Genomic DNA, 8,298 nt, shown 5'->3' on the forward strand with positions numbered 1-8,298 from the left:
AAAACACGGAACAGAGCATCATCAATCGAGACCAAGTTTTGTTTTATTTTCTCTCTTTTGCAATTTTTGTCGTTTTTTGTCCTTGTTTACCATGGATTTTGGCCGGTTTGGATAAGTTCTTGTATAGTAACATCCTAGAACATTTAGCTTCTTTTGAGATTTAATTTTTCTTAAATTATGGACATTTTTTCTAAAACTAAAATTGGTTGAGATAAATAAATAGATAATTTGATATGAAATGTAAATTCCTAGAATACATATTAATACTTGTCACTTAATTTTCTAATCTAAAAATTGCAACTCAAATTACACAATTGACCAAAAAGATAGATGTAAGAACACGACTGACTGGATTAGTCCCCTCTAATGTCATTTCTTCTTACACAATGATGACAGAATCGTGATATCCAACCAATATTGTTAGGAGAACCGATCTTAACTTAGGAATCTATCTAAAAAATTTCTAATGGTAAATGATTTGTCTAGAGTAACCAATAGAGAGGGGTGGTAGATTTTTTTTGTTTTTTTAACTATAGTTTCCCACCGTTGCATTGTCTTATTTAGAACTCAAATCTAAAATGAAAAATAAGAGTGAAATAATTTTGTTTTATAATGTCGAGGTCCTAAAAGACATTACATTGTTCCCAACACGAAGTCTCCTTCAAACATTCGACCATCTTATTTATCTCGAAAAGTACAAGAAAAAAAATTAAAAAAACAGGGCCTCGAATGGATAGAGGATGTCTTCTCTTAATTAAGGTTGTTTATTATTTTGAAGTACTATGGCAATGAACAATTCCATGAATAATTCAATGAACAATTCAGGGGAGGTTGATAAGGAGAGGCACAGATTTTAGGGTTATGTTTTCGTGAGATGATGGGTCCTACATTTGTGCATTGGGATGTAATAGGACCCGTTATTTGGTTGGGAGCGAGGTCAATGTCACGAAATTTCACTTCTTCGCATGGGAAGCTACGGCTGCAAATAAGTTTGATTGCCACGGGAGTTGCAGAACTTCCTCTAATGTTCTCGAAGCTCACTTTACTAATCTTAATTTTCCAAGGAATCTGAAAATCAAAATGAGACAACAAATTTTTGTAAATGGTTTATTTGTGAAAGTTATAGTGACAAAATCAATCAAAGCTTTAAGAATGCGATCAATACCTGCCGATTGTACTGATTTCACAGACAATACTCTTGATTTATTAGAATAGGGTTGCCAACATTGACCATTATAATGTCCAAAAAGTGCATATTGGTGGCGGTGCTGCTAGCAGCAGAACCAGGACACGTTTTGATCCTGACACCATTAGTGGTGTTAATCATCGTGCAGTTCTTTACGAGGACACCTTCAACAGGTTCTTCGTTGGTGTATCTTCCAAGACTTCCGATGTTTATGCCATGTCCTGGCCCGCATGTAACGTTGGCGACTTCAATTTGTCTGCTTCCATCTCCAAGAGAAATGCAATCATCTCCTGTTGCAATTTTGGACTTTGTGATCGTGATCCTACTTGATCGACCGATGTGTATTCCATCAGCGTCGGGACTGTTTTCTGGTGCAATTATATTGATATTATGGAATGTGAGGTTGTTGCAGTCGAGGACGTTGATATGGAAGTTCTTGCTATCAAGTGACGTTATTCTTGTTACGAATTAATTGGTGATGAAGTTGAACCTCAAACTCTAAACATTTTGTATAATCAAATAACATTTTGTGAGAGTCCGTAATAATAAAGCAAAAAATTTGAATAGAACCCAATAAAATTGAAACTTGATTGTTTAAAGATTATCCTCTAAAAAAGGAAGAACATTTACCAAATTATAAATGTTAGAAGATGAGAGAAGGCATCTAAGAGACCCTTTCAAAAACAACAAGATGCACGAGATTGAAAAGGAAAGTTGAAGGCATATTGCTTACAATGGGGAGTTGGGCACAATTTATGCGTTTATAGCAATCATTCTTTCCCCATGCTTCCTTTCCTTGGCCATCAAAAACTCCTCCACCCGATACTGTCAATCTATCAATATGTGCAAAAATAATCCAATTATCTCCTGGAAGAGTTTTTTGGTGCCCGCAGTGTTCCTCTAAGTTTGAAGTCAATTCGGTTTTTACAAGGTCCTGCAAACTTCCCTTCCCTTACTTCAAATATCCCTCCCAGAATGACAATTGCACTAGAACGACTGGACGCGCATGCATCCTTCCATGCATTTGCTAAAGCCTACATTTCACAAGAAACAAAAATTAGCAAACAATCGATCAACTCAACTAGTGATAATATTGATGTTCATATTGTATATTTACCGTCGTGATGTCAGTACCAGGCACTATGTTACCATATGATTCCAAGTCAAAAACAACATCGGCGCTGGATTGAGCATCGACGGTAAAAGCTAACAAAATAACGTCAAAATTGTAGCAACCAAGAAACTTGACTTGATCCTACTCATGCTACCTTTGCTTTCTTTTCCTTTTTATGTATATTGTTTAAAAACTAGTGAGAGACAATGATATTTGGATTTGGAACTTTTATGTATTTAATACCAATTGAAGAACATAAATCAAGCCGGGATGGAGCTAAAAGAAGTTATGGATCTATCTCCCTCTCTTTATCCAAACATAAATTGATAACTAAATGTTGTTTATTGTTTCGCTAAGTTGTTCATTAATGGTTGTCTTGCAATATCTCTCTCACTTGCCTATGAACCATTGAATCTCAAAGAAGTTGGGCATTGGCCAAACCCAACGAAGCACTTATCGTGGAAGGAAACCAGGTTTCGGCCACAAATTAATGGTAGCCTTGTAAAAATAAAGTTTCTATTACAAGATGGACTTCGACTATACATTGATTTCAATGTTAGAAAAATTACATGGGTAGGGTAGGGTAGGAAGTTGAAATTTTCTTTTAGTTTACTTTGTATTTATTGAAATGCTTATTAAGAAAATTTCAAGAGATCACCTAACATAAGATTGCCCCAAACGAAACACGCTTAACTTTTGAATCTTATGATTGAGCCACACAAAATAGGTAATGTGATTTTTAGGTATAGTTTTCATTCTTACGAGCAATTCAAAACAAGTAAATAATATGACCATATCATTGAAGATGCAAAGGGATTGTCACGACCATCAGGTGCCAAATTTGGATTACAAAGCCGGGTCAAAATTCTAGGTATGAGATTACATGGTAAGGAGACATGCGAGCAAGGAAAAAACAAGTTCAAAGAAACCGTGTTGGTTTGTGTGGATAGTTTTCACTCTTATAAGCAATTCAAGACAAGTTGGTAATGTAGCCATGTCACAGTGGATTTTGTGGAATGTCGAGGGAATCAGTTGCCGAATCTAGNTTTCAAAAAAGCTTCGTTCCCATTTTTTTTTCTTAGATATTATTCTAAAAATGAAAATCAAAAGATTTAATTATTTAATAAGGATTGTTCGAGTTGAAAATTTTTATGATCCAAGTTACTGAGTTAGGTCTAGAAAAATATCTCAACTCGACCGAGCTCAAGTCACGAACAACAAATATGTTAAGACTTGAAAACACTGAACAGAGCATCATCAATCGAGACCAAATTTTGTTTCATTTTCTCTCTTTTGCAATTTTTGTCTTTTTTTGTCCTTGTTTACCACGGATTTTGGCCCGTTTGGATAAGTTCTGGTATAGTAACCTCCTTGAACATTTAGCTACTTTTCAGATTTAATTTTTCTTAAATTATGGACATTTTTTCTAAAACTAAAATTGGTCGAGATAAATAGGTAGATAATTTGATATGAAATGTAAATTCCTAGAATACATATTAATACTTGTCACTTAATTTTCTAATCTAAAAATTGGAACCGAAATTACACAATTGACACAATTGACGAAAAAGATAGATTTAAGAATACGACTGACTGGATTAGTCCCCTCTAATGTCAATTCTTCTTTCACAATGACGACAGATCTGTGATATCCAACCAATATTGTTAGGAGATCGAATCTTAACTTAGGAATCTATCTAAAAAAATTCTAATGGTAAATGATTTGTCTAGAGTAACTAATAGAGAGGGGAGGGAGCATCATCAATTGTGTGCTGTATGATGACACGTGCTCGTGGTGCTATATGCAAACTTATATGAGATGATATGTGATTGATATGTTGTATTGAGAGAATTGATATGTTTGTGATATGATATATTGAAGGCATGACTCGTGATATGTTATGTGACTGTTGTGATATATAATATGATATGATATGTGCATGATGAGAATTGTTGTCTTGAAGCATGAAAACGTTATGATATGACATATGTGTCTAATATGAATGATATCATAAGATTGATATGCATAACGACGAACTAGCATGAAATACAACCTTATATGATATGTTGAAGGAATGATATAACATGATTGACACGCAAAACGCAAACTATGTGTCTAATATGAAACTTTAGGATATGACATATGTGTATAATGTCTCTAATATGAACGATATGATATGACATGGTATATGCATACACTTCCCAAAATTCGTTGGCCCAGCAGCTAGAGGCTGGTCAAGCCTGCAACCTGCGTACGACCTGCGCCCGCTCTACAACAAGAAACAAACCTATAAACCCAAGGCCCAATCCCAACTTGACCTAAAACCCAATAATTAACCTAGTAGCCCAAACTCATCTGTGGGCCAGCCCGCAACCAAAGCCAAGCCGCGTACCTGTAGTCAACGACCCGTAAGCCAACAAGAATCGTGACGCAAACAAGAACTTCAACCCACACCTCGACTTGAGATGTCAGCGTTGTCGTGTCTGGCTCAGATGTTGGCACATGTCAAGTTGCAGCGCAAGCAGCCCTTCGGCTTGATTGGATTGGACGGAGCAGTGGTGGCTATTCGGCTCGATTTTCCAATTTTTGCCTGATTTCAACCGTTTCAACTCTCTCAGACCTGTTTTCGACCTCGATTAAGGTAATTGAGGTCGTTTTAGAGCCGTATTTTACATTATTAATTAGATTTGTAATTTAATTATGAAATACTAATAGAAAGTGACGAACAATATGATAGGAAACAAACCCAGGCCACCTTTGGAGCCGCGAGGAACGGGAGTTTACGTTTAGCATAATTATGGAGAACTCCAACTAAGACTAACCAAGTAAGTGGTCTTACCATAAGAGAAGCTAGAAATTGTATGTGTTACAATTTATGATGTATGAGTTGTATTGTAGGATGTCGTATACTAGTATATGATGATGTATGAGTATATGAAGTATGAGTATATGGTGATGTATGGGTTATGATGCTTGATAATGTACGTAATATATATATTTCGATGAATGACGTACTTGATATGCTTGATGCAGTTTATAGCAATATGATGATTATGATGATTGCATGACGTTTGTCTTAATATGTTGATATTTTTCTTATTAATCATGATATATGATGATGAGTTTCATATTGCATCCTGTCGATAGTCCGACATAGGACACAACCCTAAGAGCATGAAAATGATATTAATATAAATATTTAGTGAGCATGTGTTACTTAATGTAACAAAGAGATGAGACTAGGGGTTGTGTCATTAGAGATTATAGGATGGAAACTAGAGGACTCATGCATGTTGTTTGTTCATAAGCATAGGGATACTTCCTCAGAGATGATGCATGTGGACGCACACGATATGATAATAATGGTATTCATGGATAGCATGACACCAGACGTCCCTATAGATTAGCTTAATTAGAGAGGGTCCAGGCGCGTGCGAGCCCCCTGGAGATTCACACTTGCACGTGTGGGTCGTGTGTAGGGAAGTACTATACATCCATATACATCCATATTAGTTTGAGACTGGAGGCCACACCTAGAAAACAGAGATAGATATACATCCATATTAGTTTGAGACTGGAGGCCACACCTAGAGAACAGAGATAGGTCCGAAGAGCATGATTGCATGTGTTTCTTAAGTTTTGACACAAAATAACTAAGTCAGAACTATAAACTTGGAGTTTGAAATAATACTGAAATTGGTTTTATAGCTTTACAAATGACCAAAAATAGAAACTAACCCACAACGTCCAGAATAGTTAAACTAAATACCTAAAAATACTCTACCTATAAAAAAAACTTTTTTTTTGTTAGAAAAACTCTCTGCACCAAGTTCTTCACGCAACTTCTTAAATGATTCTAATTTTAGAGGCTTTGTCAAGAAATGAGCAAAATGATTTCACGTAGCATAAATAATAAATCAACTGTTCCTTCTTTTGTAAGATAAATAATAAATCAACTGTTCCTTCTTTTGTAAGATCTTTAAAAAAGTGAAATCTTACTCTTATGTGTTTGCAACGTCTATGTAGAACTGAATTTTTGGATAGCTTAATAGTTGAAGTATTACCACACATTAGCTTTTTTTCTTCTATTTGAGAGTGTCTCTCTTTGAGTATCCTCCTCATCCAAACAGCTTGACATGCACAGGCACTAGAAGCAACAAACTCACCTTCCGTGGTTGATAAGGTGACTATAGGCTGCTTATGAGAAGACCAAGCTACTACTCCTCCACTCATCATAAACACATAGCCTAAAGTACTCTTGCTATCTTCCATGTCTCTGCCATAGTCACTATCAACCAATCCAATTAAATCACTAACTCGTTCCTTTTTTTAAAATACACCATAATCTACCATACCTTTCAAGTACCTTAAAACCCTTTTAGTTGCTACAAAATTTTGTTGGGTTGGACATGTCATAAAACGACTAATCAAACTTACAACAAACATGAGATTAGGACGAGTAGCTGTAAGATACATCAGACTTCCCACTATTTGTTTATACAAAGTCACATCTACTTTTACACCATTTTCATCTTTGCTAATTTTTTGTCTGGAACAATGGTATTACAAACAAAATTGTAATTCTCTATGCTAAATCGATTTAAAACTTCCGCAACATACTTATTTTTTACATATAAAAATACCCTTTAATCTTACCTCTATTCTAAGAAAAAATTCTCATATGACTTAAGTCATTCATATAAAAAAAAAAAAATCATGGAACGTTTAAAACTCCTCCAATAATTTTACTTCTCCAATAATTTTTCATCTTCTCCAGTAAATAAAAGTTCATCAACATAAATGCTTACAATAAGAATTTTACCTCCCTTCCTTTAGGAAGAGTGTCTGCTCACTCGAACTTCTTTTGAATCATTCCTTAATGAAGTAGGATTCTATTGGACTAAACTAGGTTCCAGGTGCTTGTTTTAATCCATAAAGAGCTTTTTAGAGTTTGGACACCATCTCCTCACTTCCCTTCTTTTCGTAGCCTTTTGATTGTTCAACGAAAATATCTTCTTTTAACTTGCCACATAAAAAAGCTAATTTGACATCTAACTGATAGAGTTTCCAATCTTTTTGGGCGGCAAAAGAAAATAGGTGTGTACACTTCCATATAATCAATTCCATGCTCTTGTGTGTAACCTTTTACAACGAATCATGCTTTGTATTTATCATCTTTTCCAGATTCATTTAGCTTGGTCTTATAAATCCATTTTACTCCTATTTTCTTTGCTCGAGCCGATAGAACCACCAAGTTCCATGTTTGATTTTTTTCAATGGATTTGATTCCTTGATTTTTTTCAATGGATTTGATTTCTTCATCCATAGCCAATCGAAATTTTGGGCTTTTGGACTTTTGACAGCTTCCTTAAAATTCACAGGATCTGAAATCATTAACAAAGTCATGTTTTCTTCATCCTTTTCAGATAAGCCTTCACTAGAGTTATAATCTCCTAACCATAAAGGTAGATGTCGATTTCTCCCCTCCCTTATTGTCAAATACGGTGCAATAGCTACTGAAAAATTATTTTCAGCAACTGGTTCAATTGTTTCAGCAATCGGTTCAGTCGTTTCTTTTGTGATTTCCTATTCTTTGTTTTTAGCAACGGATTCAATTGTTTCAGCAGCTAGTTCAGTCGTTTCCTCTATGATTTCTTCTTCTTCGTCTATGTTCTTATCAATTTCAATATTTTCCCCCAGTCCAATTTTGTTTCACCTTAAAAAATTTCAACCCCATTCACGATCTTCTTCGAAAGCTGCATTACGACTTACTATAATTTTATTTGTAGTTGGATCAAACATTCTATAGCGTTTGGATTCGTTGCTGACTCAAAATAAAACACATGTTACACTTTATTTTCTAGTTTACTTCTCTTGGCATCTCTGGAATATGAACATGTCCGACACATCCAAAAACTCTTAAATAATCTACTAATGGTTTCACTCCGCTCCAAGCCTCTTCTTGTATCATGTCTTTTACTTCCAGAGTGGGTGATC

At 35.1% G+C, this 8,298-nt stretch overlaps 1 pseudogene; it reads right to left on the reverse strand.

The window, feature by feature from the left end:
- Positions 1–780: 780 nt before the first annotated feature.
- Positions 781–6,573, reverse strand: LOC111802095 (annotated as a pseudogene).
- Between the last annotated feature and the right edge of the window lie 1,725 nt (positions 6,574–8,298).

The sequence above is a fragment of the Cucurbita pepo genome, chromosome LG09, assembly GCF_002806865.2.
Source record: "Cucurbita pepo subsp. pepo cultivar mu-cu-16 chromosome LG09, ASM280686v2, whole genome shotgun sequence".
Classification (NCBI taxonomy): Eukaryota; Viridiplantae; Streptophyta; class Magnoliopsida; order Cucurbitales; family Cucurbitaceae; genus Cucurbita; species Cucurbita pepo.